This window comes from Hemitrygon akajei, chromosome 23 (assembly GCF_048418815.1).
Source record: "Hemitrygon akajei chromosome 23, sHemAka1.3, whole genome shotgun sequence".
NCBI classification, from domain to species: domain Eukaryota; kingdom Metazoa; phylum Chordata; class Chondrichthyes; order Myliobatiformes; family Dasyatidae; genus Hemitrygon; species Hemitrygon akajei.
In genome coordinates, this window is record NC_133146.1 from 14,566,337 (window position 1) to 14,581,314 (window position 14,978).

A 14,978-nucleotide genomic window follows, 5' to 3' on the forward strand; every position below is an offset into this window, starting at 1 on the left:
TGACATTTATGGATGAACTTCCTTGTGTTAGTTCAACAGACTATTTTAGTTCTTGAAATGAATTGTGCCAATTATCACCTAATTAATTTAATGATGCAGCTAGTAAGATTAACATTTTACTTCTTTCCACTTCCCCTAGCTTTTAGTTCAGGTACCACCCACACACCCCACCCACCCCCACGCCATCCACCTTCCCTTTTAGTTCCGAAGAAGGGTCTCAGCTCGAAACATCAATTGTTTACTCTTTTCCATAGATGTTGCCGGACCTGTTGCGTTTCTCCAGCATTTAGTGTGTTGCTTAAGATTAAGATCATCTTTATCTGTCACATGTACAGTTGCAAGAAAACACTGCAAGCCCTTTGAAATTACCTGTTTTTCTGCTTTAATTACTCATAAAATGTGGTATGAGCTTCATCTAAGTCACAATAATAAACAAACACAAACACACAAACAATTGTACTTCTTCTTGACAATACGGAGTACACCATTTAAACAATCACAGTCTGGGTTCAAAAAAACGTATGCGAACCTCTGGGGTAATGCCTTCTACAATAGCTATTTGGAGTCGGGTGTTCCAATCAATGAGATGAGATTGGAGGTGTGGGTTGTAGAGGAGCCCTGATCTATAAAAAAAAAACACAAAGTCAGGTTACTGACCCACTCTCCTCAAGAAAGATCTGTTTATGTGTGCCATGCCTCATCCAAATCAACTTTCAGAGGACCTTAGAAAAATTGTAGAGATGCATGATGCTGAAAAAGGCTACAAAAGCATTTCTAAAGACCTGAGTGTTCATCAGTTCACAGTAAGAGAAATTGTCTCCAAATGGAGGGAATTCAGTACTGTTCCTACTCTCCCCAAGAGTGGGTGTCCTGCAAAGATCACACCAAGAGAACAACCTGCAATGCTGAAAAAGATGAAAAAGAACCCAACAGTAACAGTAAAAGACCTGCAGAAATCTCTGGAACTTGCTAAAGTCTCTGTTCATACGTCCACTGTAAGACAAACACTGAACAAGAATGGTGTTCATGGAAGCACATCTCGGAGGAAACCGCTGCTCTCCAAAAAAACATTGCTGCACATCTTAAGTTTGCAAAAAACCACCTGGATGTTCCACAACACTTCTGGGACAATGTTCTGTGGACGGATGAAACAAAAATTGAACTTCTTGGCAGAAATGCACACTGCTATGTTTGGAGGAAAAAGGGCACTGCACACCAACACCAACACCGTTTGGCATTGCTTTGCTGTCTCAGGGCCTGGTCAGTTTGTAATCATTGAAGGAACAATTAATTCAAGATTGTATTAAGACATTGTACAAGAGAACGTCAGGGTAGCGGTCCGTCACCTGAAGCTTAACAGAAGTTGGATGATGCAACAAGACAATGATCCAACACATAAGAGTAAATCAACAACAGAATGGTTTAAAAAGAAGAAAATTTGTGTTTTGGAATGGCCAATTCGGAGTCCAGACAATCTAATTGAGATGCTATGGCAATACCTGAAGAGGGCTGTTCATACAAGGTACCCCCAGAAATATTGATGAACTGAAACAGTTCTGTATGGAGGAATGGTCTAAAATGCCTCCTCGCCATTGTGCAAGTCTGATCAGCAGCTACAGGAAACAGTTGGTGGAGGTTATTGCTGCTGAAGGAGGATCTATCAGTTTTTAAATACAAGGGTTCACATACTTTGTCTAGCCCAGACTGTGAATAAAGACATGAAAAGCACAACTACTTGTATGTTATTAGTTTAGGCAGATTGTGTTTATCTATTATTGTGACTTAGATGAAGATCAGACCACATTTTATGAGCAATTAATGCAGAAAACCAGGTAACTGCAAAGGGTTCACAAACCTTTTCTTGCAACTGTACATCAAAAACACACAGTGAAATGCATCGTTTGCATTAGCAACCAACACAGTCCAAAGATGTGCTGGGGGCAGCCTGTAGGTGTCGCCGCACTTCCAGCACCAACAGAGCATGCCCACAATTTACTTTGGAACGAGGAGAGAAACCCAAGTACCAAGAGAAAACCCATGGGGTCACCAGGAGAACACATAAACTCCTTACAGACAACAGTGGCAATTGAACCCCAGTCGCTGGCACTACAAAACGGAATGCTGTGCACAACATAGATAACCTATTCACTGTCCTACGCTGAATGTGTCTGGTACTTCAGTAAGAACTATGGTCTAACTACTGCAGGACATCTAGACAGGGCAACATAATCTCTCAATACCAATACACACAAAATGCTTGAGAAACTCAGCAGGCCAGGCAGCATCAATGGAAAGGAGTATGGCATCGACATTTCGGGCAGAGACCCTTCATCAGGACTTGGCCCAAAATGTTAACTATTTACTTGGCCTGCTGAGTTGTCCCAGCAGAGAGAGAGAGAGACAATGAGTAAGTGAATCCGTGTGTGCACGTGTATATGTATATGAGTGCATGTGTGGGTACGTGCGCGTTGCTCTGATTTACAGATTTTTCTCATGTTTGTGCTCTCAATACCAATAACTGGATTTGGAGGCAGGGTAACAGTCATAAGGATGAGAGACAACCACAACAAGGAAAATTTAACTTGGGTGAGAGCATGAACAGATGTACAGGATAAACATCAGTTTGAACTCCACTGAATAGTATAATCTCACGTTAACACAGACCTCCTTCCTACAAACTAGGCTACATAATTTCTGAGTTTGGCTCTTCTAAAAACCCAATATTAAAACAAAATTAAACACAAAAATAACAAGCCTGTAGTGTTCTCCCATGGGAGAAAGAAAAGGAAGAGACACACTACAGGGACTAAAAATTTATCAACCATCTTCCACCACTCCTCAGCATGGAATGTGTTCCTCTGACCTCACCCATCCATAACTCAACCATTCTTCCATTAATGGTAAGAACACCTTCTCCTCAGCAACCCACTGCCACTATAACACAATAACTCATTTGCAAGGCTCTTCATGGGTGAACTGACCTACAAATTGGTGCAAAACTAAGCAAGGAAACTGGGGCTGAATTTGTAAGGTGTTACCAATGGTGTCTGCAAGGATCTGCTCTTTGTAATTTTTAATAAATGACTTTTATAAATGACAGGAAGTGTATGGAAGGCTGTGAACAAGGCATGAATCAATGGGTCTAAGTAGAATAACAGTTCAGCATAGACTAGTTGGCCAGAAGGGCCTGTGCTGCAGTGTTCTATGACTATGACATGATGTGGAAGTCGAAGTTTGTGAATGACTTGAAGGTTGGTGATGTTATGAATAGTGCAGATGGTTGTTATAGGTTACAATGAGGATAGGCTGAGCAAACCAGTGCTTTTCTCTTTGGAGAAGAGGAGATGACTTGATAAAGATATACAAGAGGCATAAGATGATAACCGCCAGTACTTTCGGCTAATTTTAAGGTGAATGTAGGAAAGTATAGGTGGTGGTGGTGGTGGGGGGGGGGGGGGGGGAAACAGAGGAGTTAGCTTCAGAGATTGGTGAGTGTGTGTAGCGCACCGCTGGTGCTGATGGTGGAAACAGATACACAAGAGGCATTGAAAAAGAGTCTTAAGCACTTGGATGCATCTGCACCACATAGATTGCCTTGATTCAACACTTCAAGGCGCGGTTAGAACATGGTAATAAATGCTCACATACCACAGAGTAATAAAAACACTTGCCTTTCTGTAATGCAATAGGTCTTGTGAGTCTCTAAGTTTAATCAGTGCACTCACTGTGGCTGTGTTACCAGCTGTCTGGACCCCAAGCTCTTTAACTCCCTTTATGAATCAATGCCAACTCTCAGATCAGCTGAGTGATAGAATTTCACCACTCTCCACAGTATTAAAAAAAATAATTTTGAGCATCATCTTTGACACAGCAAATATTTCAAAGGCCTTCATGGGTGCACTATTGAAAACTTGGCACTTATCCACCAAAGGACATTGGGACCAATGTTCCCTCCAAGGTGTGCACGTATGTACACACATCCATCTTTTGTTTCTGGCACACAACAGAATTTAAACTGCGCACAGAAGGTTGTCACCCTCTACCTCACTGGCAGGTTTAGTATATTTCACGATCATACCTTTTCCAGTTTCTGATGCAGATGGTGTTGACAATGTGGAATTTGTGATGATTTGGCTGCAGATTTTAGAACCGACTTATTTCTACTGTTCTTATTGAAGAACTTATTGAATCACTATGTCGAATTCCAAAGAAGCAAAGGGCGTGAAGCGCAAAAGAACTGTCAGTTCATTTGAAGTGGAATGGCTTAATGAAATAGTAGACACTGCTACACCGAAAGCTCATGAGGTCAGGAATGTGCAGTTACAAGAAATATTCATGTAACTACAGAAACTGGTGTTACCTGTGTATTGTTGCGATGCAAAAGTTACTGGAGAATTTGCATGTGGGAAGAAGAGTGATGTTTGGAAACTTAACTTTCTGAAGCGTCATTTAGCATGCAAATCACACATGGACGGTGTGCAAAAGCTCCAGCGAAAAAATCCTTCACTACAGGCCTGCTACATTTTGTGAACGTGCAGATGAACAAGAGCAAAGAACAATCAAACCCAGGAGATCAAATTTCTTATTGACAGTTGTTTAAACAACAAACAACAAACTGGATTTGGTAGTTTATTATGCTTAGAATAGCTTCAGGTTTACTTCCACTTAAAAAGTCAGTGCATATTATATTGTCACTGGGCAAAAAAATTGCACTGCACAAGATTTTTTGTGCACACTGGCCATTACAAATTAGAAGGAACAGTGACTGGGATAGATGACAAACAACCTTGTCATAGAGGTTGATTTTAAGGTCAGTTTAAAAGTAAGAGATGTTGTGGGTAAGAAGTAGTTAAATAAAGAAAAGTTCAAAGTAAATTTATTATCATAAATATATGATGATATATTACCGAGATTAATTTTCTTGGAGGCATATAAAGAACACATACAATCAATTAAAATTAAACAGCAAGACTGACAAATGACCAATGTGCAAAAGACAAACTGCAAATATAAAATAATGATAATAATAAATAATATTGAGAATATGATTTATAGAGTCTGTGAAAGGGAGTCCATAGATTGTGGAATCAGTTCAGTATTGAGGTGAGTGAATTATCCACCACCATAGTACAGATGTACTACAAGACTGTGTGCTTAGTCACTTGCTCTACTCGCTTTATACTTGGGACTTTGAGATTAAGTACACTCCAATGAGAAAAATTGAAAGATGAAGAAAAGTGAGGACTCCATGAAAAGAGGTCACAATTAGTAGGAGGGATAAGGTAGAAGGGTAAATGTGATTACCATATATTAACAAGCAGAAAGTAACTGTTGAATTCACCACACTACAACCTGGAACTTCCATAATCTCTGAGCCTATTAAAATTGAATGCTTCTCTCCATAAAGCATAAGACACAGGAGCAAAATTAGGTCAGTCAGCCCATCATGTTTGCACTGCCATCCCATCATTGCTGACTTATTATCCCTCTCAACCCCATTCTCCTGTCTTTTCCCTGTAACCTTTGATGCCCTGACTAATCAAGTATCTCAATCTCCAATCTGAATATACCCAATGACTTGGCCTTCACAGTCACCTGTAGCAATGAATTGCAGAGATTCACTACCCTCTGGCAAAAGAAATTCCTCATCTCGGTTCTAAATTGACATCCTTCTATTCTGAAGCTGTGCCCTCTGGTCCTAGACACTGTGTCTCCCGCCCCCCTCCCACCCCGCCCACTATGGGAAACATCTTCTCCACATGCACTCTATCAAGACCATTTGATAGGTTTCAATGAGATCCCCCCTCCCCCATCCTTCTAAATTCCAGTGAAACCGAGTACAGTAATGACTGTACTGTACCATTTAATAGCCTGGGTGAAATTTATTATCTGGGGGGAGAAAACTGTTAAACATACTACATTGTGGCATGAAGACAAAAACACTAAACTACCGCCATGCAAATTAAGAAAATAATAGAAGTACAGCCACTCATTAAGGGATGTTGCAAACTGAGGATGTGAAAGAGCCCAGAACTGAAAGAACATGCAGCAGTTGGAGGCATACAGGGCTGGGGAATCAGAATCAGCAGTACTGGTGCAAGTCATATAATCAAACATCCATCCATCCATCCATCTGAAGCTGTGCCCTCCGGTACTAGACACTGTGTTCCCCCACCCCACCAGTGACTGCAAAATGGGGCTTCTACCCAATCTATGTTTTTGAGGCGTCTCACAGGCAAGATCAAAAACTGAAATGAAACAATATGGCCAACCATTATTCAAGAAGCATAACATTAATAGCTGCACTTTGTAATTAAGGTATCCAGAACATGCAAGGGTACACTTTACTTACTGATTAGATACAAAATCACAATATATACAGTACATTGTCTTATGCATGCTTAGACATTGTACTGTATCCCATTTAGCTACACAACTCACCCACATTTTTTATACTGCATGTAGGGTAAGTGCAGTCCTGTGTAGGTCTGTAGCCTAGTGTAGTTGTTTTTTTTAAACGTAGTTCAGTCTAGTTTTTGTACTGTGTCATGTAACACCATGGTCCTGAAAAAGTCTCATTTTTACTATGTACTGTACATAGCAGTTATGGTCGAAATGACAATAAAAGTGACTTGACTTGCTTTGCAACACTGTCGAAATCTCCTGTGGAGTAGTCTGGGTTAGGTTAAGGTGTAGTGAAAGACAAAAGATAAAACAGACATGTTCCTTGCATAGAACTCAGTATCCTTAATCCTCTGCACATTCAGCAGTCTCTAAACTCAGGCCACAATGGCACTGGCTCTAAAAGCTTAAACTTGTTTACATATGGGGAGAAGAACAGGATCCCTTCTCCTGGGCTGCACTCCTACAGAGTCCACATAAAACAATTTATTTTGGAACAAAACAAGGAATTAAACATGACAGAGAGCAGCATTCATTGGGCTAAACACCTTGTATGGTATTTAAACTCATTAACAGAAAAATGGGCATTATATTATGTAGCTTTCCACACAAAATGCTGGAAGAACTCAGCAGGATGGGCAGCAATGATGGAAAAGAGTTAAACAGTTGATGTTTTGGGCTGAGACCTTTCAGCAGTGCTGTAACTTAAGTATACAGTCCATAGATGTAGAATCCAAAAATTCTAATATTGCAATATTAGGATTTACCACAAAAGTATTGTCTTTTAAATCTTTAATGTCCAAAAACAGTTCACAGGCAACAAAATATTTTTGGATGTGTTGTTACAATTTTGTACAGAGAAAACAAAACTGCTTAAAAACTGCTTTGGTGGTTTTGTTAGCAGGAGGGAGGTTTCATTTTTAGTTTACACCTTATTACCCAAAATCAGATAAAACTCAGGTCCCTAATTAACACCTGTATTTGTAGTCCCATCTTTCATAGCCTCAGAATATTCCAGAGCTTTTAAAAAAAACTATGAAGTACTTTCTAAGATGCTGCAATGTACAGAAACAATGCATAGCAAACAGCAAGCCCCCGCCAACTGTAATGCAATAGTGGCCACAATGTTTATTTTAAAAGTGCTGGTTGAGGCAGTGAAGCAGCACAAAATTGTCCCAATTCCAGTTTACCTGAAGGTTGGTTCTTCTAACAATGCAACATTTTCTCAATGTTGTACCATGAGCAACAACCGTGATTTTTTCCCCTAAAGATTCTGTGCTCAAATTTTGTCAAGTCTGAATTTGAAAAATCATCTTTGGTTCTAAAAGTGTATTTGCATTTTTAAAGTATAGAGCATAATCAGGAGAGAATAGTTCCAGTGAAGGAATAATTTGATAGAGCCCTAGCAAATATGCAGTAAATGGGAATCAAATGTAATCTATCCAGTGCTCAGTTCAACTTGAAACAAAAGAAAAAGGTAACATGTGTAGTGGCTATCCATTACAGTTCCTGACCTGATACTGCAGGAATTCGCCTAGGGAGTATTCTCAGCTGTTACAAAGACCCTCCATCATAAAGAGAGAATTAGCCAGTCAACCAGCATTTTTTAATCTACCAGAAACTAGATAACTTCAATGTTGCTGTGCTGGAAAAACAACTGGTAACACTAAGAGATGAGAGACTACAGTTGCTGGAATCTAGAGCAACAACCAATCTACTGGAAGAACTCATCGGATCAAGCAGCATTTGTGGGAAGAAAGGAACCATCAATATTCCAGGCCGAAATCTTGCATCAGGGCTGCAAGGTTGCAACATGAAATGTTGAAAATTCTTTTCCTCCCGCAGATGCTGTCCAACTTGTTTGGCTATATCTTAAATGTGAAAAAGCCCAATTATCTGAAAATCAAACTCAGAACCTCAGGTATTGGGCATTGAAAGTAAAGACAGAAATTGCTGAAAACACTCAGCAGCCATGGGAAGAAAATCTGAATATCAGGCCAACAATCATTTGGCAGAATTGGGTACAAGGAAAAAGAGATTTTAACTGTCTTCTTTCCAGTTCTGACTAAGAGTCAGAATCAGAACTGGTTGCAGTATCCACTTGAAATATTAAGTCTGCTTCTTTCCACAAACGTTGCCTGGCCTGCTGAGTATTTTCAGCAGTCTCCCCTTATCAGCCTAGTTATCTCTGACTTTGAGTGTCATAACTGCAGTTTCTCTATCAACATGATTTAACTCACTGAATTAGGCTTATGCTCCACAGTACCTCGTAACACATGGAATACTGTGCCAGGGGATGACTTGCAGAGCAATTTCTCCTCAAAGGTTTACACAATTTACAAGTCAGGGATGTTGTTAGCCACCATGCACCTTGCTGGCTGGAGCAACAGCGACAGGAACAGAAAGCAGCATGATAGAATAAAAAAGCAAGGATGTAATGTTGAGGCTTTACAGGTACTGGTGAGGCCTCACTTGGGAGAACTGTGAGCCATTTTGCACCCCTTATCTAAGGACATGCTGACATTGGAAATGGTTCAAAGGAAATGCACAAAAATGATTCCAGGATTGAAAGGCTTATCATATGAGGAGCATTTGATGACTCTGGGACTCTACTCACTGGAATTCAGAAGAATGAGGGGTGACCTCATTGAAACCTAACGAATGTTGAAAGGCCTCAACAGAGTGGCTGCGATGTTTCCTGTGGTGGGGGAATCCAAGACAAGAGGACACAGTCTCAGGAAAGACGGATGTCCTTTTAGAATGGAGATGTAGAGAAACTTTAGCCAGAGAGTGGTGAATCTGTGGAATTTGTTGCCACAAGCAGCTGTGGAGGCAAAGTCATTGGGTATATTTAAGGCAGACATTGAAAGATTCTTGATTAGTCAGGGCATGAAGGAATACAGGGAGAAAGCAGGAAACTGGGCTGAAAGTGAAAATGGACCAGCTATAATGAAATGGGAGAGCAAACTCAATAGGCCAAATAGCCTAACTCTGCTCCTATATCCTGTGGCCTTAAGATCCCAACCACAACAGAGCAGTCTGACCAGTACATCTACCAAGGGAGCTCAATATCTATCCTTCCCATCAATATCTACAAACTACAACTCAAAATTAATACAACACTGCTGCTTCAGTTACACCACATTATAAACATATTGCAGTCCACTATCATCTTTGTATCTTAGAATTCTTTGCACCACAGTAGGACCATCACCACAGTCACACACAAAATGCTGGAGGAACTCAGTAGGTCAGGCAGCATCTATGGAAAAGAGTACAGTTGGCATTTTGGGCTGATACTATTCAGTAGACCTGTATTGTTTGGATTTCCAGCATCAGCAGATTTTCTCGTTTGTGATCAGAGGGAGGTGATGGGCAGGTAAGGAAATAAGGTGAGAAAGGGAACTGGTCAAAGGCTTGGGGGGGGGGGGGGAGAGAGCTTGCAATTACCAAATTTCAAGAAATTCTTGTGCTTGTGAATAAACAATAAATGTGCCCTTATCAGAGTCACCAGTTCCCAAAAACAAAATTACTTTAGAAAACTGAATACAATTTGATGGGTTTTGAATTCCCCACCCACTGCTGGGTTGTAAAGGTTACTAGGCCTCAAAGCCCATAAGTTTTAAGGTGATTCAGCTTAGTTTACCGTGACAAAGAAATGGGTACTTTCTAAAAGGCCAAGAATCTGTTGAGAATTCTTATTTGTAAGAAATGATAGTGCAAATGTAAAATACTTTTTAAACCAGCAGTTTACAAAATGTTGCCCTTGATGACTTTGATAAAATAGTGTTATTTATTCAATTCCCACAGTCTTATTTATGAATAGCAATCACTTCAGACTTATTTAATATTCTAAACCTTGTGCCTGACATCGCCCACCTTAATACATGCAGACAAGTGTACTTGCAAACAGTTGCTCTAAGTTTGTGAGGAAAATTTCAGAACAACTAGCCTTGCACAGATCCCGCACATATGTAGTTAGTCCGAACCATATTCTCTATTTGGTTTTTCTAGTATGCATTCTGAGATCATCACAAGTAGCTCCCCCAACCTCACAAAGACACACATCCTAATGCTAGTTATGTCAAAATTATAACTTTTGTACCATTGGGTTGTGTTGGAAAAAATAACACCAAGGTACAAAGATGTTAACTTGCTATTAATGGCAGCCACTATATTTTTTGGTATCACTAGAAAACATGATTCTCAAGAGTAAGCATATACACCAAATTACATTGCTACTACTTCGGCATTGTCACAAGCTATCCGTGGAATTATGATGTACCACGAGCAACACTTTCCCAAGAGGAAAAGAGGAGATGAGAAAGAAAAGCATCAGTCCAAGAAAAACGTTTCACCCAAAGTATATGAGATATATTATTTTGAAAAATGATTTATCACTCCACTCTTGATGGTTTAAAAACACAACTGGCATGATTTAATAACACTCACACGTGGGGTGGGAGGCAAAAATTGAAATCCGTAAGTATTTTTTTTATTGATTCAATATTTTTCTTAAAATGGCAACTCTATTTTGTGTGTAAAAGAACAACAATCTGCTGGAGAAACTCAACAGGTCAAGCAGCATTTGAAGGAGGAAAGAAACTTCGGGTTGAAACTCTGCATCAGGACAATTCCTTTCCCTCCCAACAGATGCTGCTTGACCCACTGAGTAACCCTAAGCAGGTTGTTTGTTACTGCATCTTCCAGCATCTGCAGTTTTGTGTCTACACTTTGCATACCACCTACCCAACTACATCTGAAAGATGCAAAAGACAGTTTATTATATATTGTATAATATCAAAATACTACATGGAGCTGGGTAAAACTAGTGTTTTCAAGTGGTGGCTGTCATTCATAGAACCAATTCGAGATGGAGAGGTAGAAACAGATTTTATATATTAGGAAGCATCAATAACGTAGAATTACAATTAAGATTGACATATAATATACAAGAACATAAGTTAAAATTAATTAGATTTAGTGAATTAAATATTCTGACAGCACAGAAGTTTATATGCAAGAACTTTTTTTTCCCTCCCGCAGTACTTAATAAATTAAGACAACCCAAGAGACAAGAACTTTACCCAGTAACATTAAGCCATGAAAAACTAAAGTTGGAAGGAATGAACCACTACTGTATTTTAACATTGATGAATTTTAAGGCTGGCATTTAGAATAAGACCATAAGATGTAGGAACAGAAATAGGCCATTTTATCATGGCTGATCCATTCCTCCTCTCAGCCCCCATCTCTCGCTTTCTCCCCGTATCCCTTCACGCCCTGGCTAATCAAGAATCTATCAACCTCTATCTTAAATATACCCAATGACTTGGCCTCCACAGCTGCCTGCTCTCTGGTTAAAGAAACTCCTTATCTCCATTCTAAGAGAATGCCACGCTATTCTGAGGCCATGTCCTCTGGTCCTCTAGTCCCCTAGACTTCCCCTACCCCCATAGGAAACATCCTCTCCAAATCCATTCTATCGAGGCCTTTCAACATTTGAAATGTTTCAATGAGGTCACCCCTCATTCCCCTGAATTCCAGTGAGTAAAGGCAGAGCCCTCAAACACTCTCATATAAAAAGTCTTTCAACCCTGGAATCATTTTTGTGAACCTCCTCAGAACCCTTTCCAACGTCAGCACATCTTTTCTTAGATAAGGGGCCCAAAACTGCTCACAAGACTCCAAGTGAGGCCTCGCCAGAGCCTTATAAAGCCTCATTATTACACCCTTGCTTTTATATTCTTGACCTCTAGAAATGAATGCTAACATCACATTTGCCTTCCTCACCACCGAATTAACCTGTGTTAATTATTAGGTAATCCTGAATGAAGGCTCCCAAGTTCCTCTGCTCCTCAGATTTTAAAAATTTTCACGTTTAGAAAATAGTCTATGCTTTGATTTCTTCTACCAAAGTGCATAATCATACACTTCCCAACCCTGTATTCCATCTGCCATTTCTTTGCTCGTTCTCCTAACCTGCAAGTCCTTCTATAGCTTCTCTACTTCTGCAAAACTACCTGCCCCTCCACCCATCCTCATATCATCAGCAAACTTGGCCCCAAAGTAATTAACTCCATCATCCAAGTCAATGACATATAATGCAAAAAATATGGTGACAACACAGACCCCTGTGGAACACCACTAGTCACCAACAGCCAACCAGGAAGAGTTCCCTTTATTTCCACTCTTTCCCTGGTAGGCTCAACCATGAGCTGCTCTAAAAAGGCATCTCACAGGCATTCTAAAATTCCCCCTTTCTTAAGATCCAGCACCAGCCTGATTTTCCCAATCTATCTGTATATTAAAATCCCCATGACTATCATAACATTGCCCTTTTGGCATGCATTTTCCATCTCCTTTTGTACCGTCCTGAATCTTAATGGCTCCTGTGTTTAACATTAATTGTTTCCGAGCCTGAACAACACAACTTCATAATTTACACATGCATGCAGTTTCTGTTTCTCCGAGTGCCATGTTAAACATCTACAAAATAAATTTCACTGAAAGTCAAATTCAGGGGCAAGAGAACTGCTTCAAAGTTCAACTTCAGAGAGAAGACTGCCAGAATACTTTATGAGAACAATATGTTCAAGCGGATATTAAATTCAGTTTGAAGAATGAATAAAAATAACAGACAGCATAAAATTTAACAAACAAAATTTATTAGAAGAATAGTGTTTTTGCACTGAAACTAGCAACCAGTGAATACTGCAAACACAATACAGATAGAACTCATTTTGTTACTTGTTAAAACTCTGGTAATAACGATCAAAAACTCCCACATGCACAAAGACAGAATCTTTTAACCCCAACATTCTTTACAAGGCAAACAACTACAAATTACAAAAGATCTAAAATTACTGGTCACTTATAGTAAGACACAGGGTATTTCATAGTCCAGATGAAATTAAAGAACATTTAATAACAGATCAATTAATAGTGCAAAAAATAAGTGCCACAACAGCTGTACAAGACATTTATAACAAATGGACAAGGATAGAAGATAATACAAACAATTGCAAAATAAGCTTTCAAAATTATACACCTTTGTCAGGCTGTAAACTGTACGAGGTCAAGCAGACCAAATGGGCACCCGTTGTTTTGAACATTACCTGAATTGGAGAAGCTAAAGTAGATTGAAAATGGGGCAGTGTGAGAACTTTCAAGATTGTACTGCTTAAAATCCAGCTGGAGCTATTTGTGGTCATGTGTGCACCACAGCTGAATTGTGGCACCATGCCACTGGGCTTTAAACCTACTTCTCTGACTATGGCCAACCAAGCATGCATACAAAGGAGAGACTAATAATCCTCAAGAACGTCACTGCCCAAGAATATGATCCTTAGTAAAATGTTAAAGGAAATCCCAGCAGTAAATCAGTATTCAGCTATGTTACAGGTTACTAAAGGAGGGCCTTAACATCGTATACCCATATATACTTTTCCTAATTCGACTTGTTAGCAGCTTAATGTACACTGAATTGCAGCCAAAACTACTAAAAATTCCTGAAATGTGGGATTGAGGTAATGGGCATTTTGATAATAAAAGTAGTTTGACATTAATAACACAAGCCAACAAGAGTCTAAAAGCTTTTTCTTGCCATCTTTTTGATGGGGCCATGAACTTGGGTGTAGAGCACCAGCTTAATTACCCATCACTTTAGTTGATAATGACTAACCTAGGAGTTTTTAAACACTGGAGTCCCAACATTTTAAAAATGCCTACTTCGTAACTGTGTAAAACAGACTATTTCTTGCAAGTGATTACCATTGCACACAGACATCAAGTCTGTGTGACAGAGTAAAAGGTTATCTACATTCTTAATGGTGAGATAAAATTTCAGAAACTCCAAGTTATTTTGCATTGGAACAGAGGGAACAAAAGTTAATTTGCATATGAGATGAACAGGATAATGCCCCCATTTCCAAAATAGCAACATTACTTGCTCTGTTTTGAAATATGATTCATGAAAATTAATGCGTTATATGGAAATCCAATCAGCATGTCTCCTGACCACTGCAATCTGAAGAATAAAGGGCAAATAAACAAAGTCAGTGTGCCAGGCTCAAGCTTACTAGATCAATTTAAGTACTAATTAACAAACTAGTTATTCATACCTTGCCAAGGATAATGCTGTAAGTATAATGACCTGTTTCAAGGCCACCAATCTCAGGAAATACAATTTAAAATCAGTAGGTAATGTAACAGTTCAGATATTTTTGCAGTTGCACGGTTGATGCAATTTTGATTAAACTGATATAATTAGTTAGAACCTAGCTTGATATATCTTTGTAATTTTGTATGTTTACAAAGACTTTCTCAAATAATTCCAAGGTATAAAAAAAATACTAGGGCCAAATCCACACGAATTGAATTGAAAGAGGGGGGAATTAGTACAAGCCATAAGCAACAGAAGATGGGCTTAAAATGTAGTATTTGTATTGGATGATGAATTAGTACACAGTGGACAAGTTCAGAGAGTTCTAAAAGGTTGGATGGTAAGTCATCATTCAGTAAATTAATATATGACTAATTAAAGCAGAAATCACTTACTAAAAGAAATGTGAAAT

At 39.2% G+C, this 14,978-nt stretch overlaps 2 protein-coding genes across 11 annotated transcripts in view; one reads left to right on the plus strand and one right to left on the minus strand.

Annotated features, from left to right (window-relative positions):
• Nucleotides 1–14,978, plus strand: part of LOC140715178 (slit homolog 1 protein-like) — a 322,282-nt gene that overhangs the window by 302,190 nt on the left and 5,114 nt on the right. The gene's annotated exons all lie outside the window — the stretch shown is intronic.
• LOC140715176 (uncharacterized) overlaps nt 1–14,978 on the minus strand; it is a 108,532-nt gene that overhangs the window by 9,045 nt on the left and 84,509 nt on the right. Inside the window, exon 2 of one of the 10 annotated variants that reach the window (XM_073026995.1) lies at nt 530–623. The exons of the other annotated variants lie outside the window; for them this stretch is intronic. The gene's annotated coding sequence lies outside the window, so the exon portion shown is untranslated. The remainder of the gene's footprint in view (nt 1–529; nt 624–14,978) is intronic. 10 annotated transcript variants of the gene reach the window in all.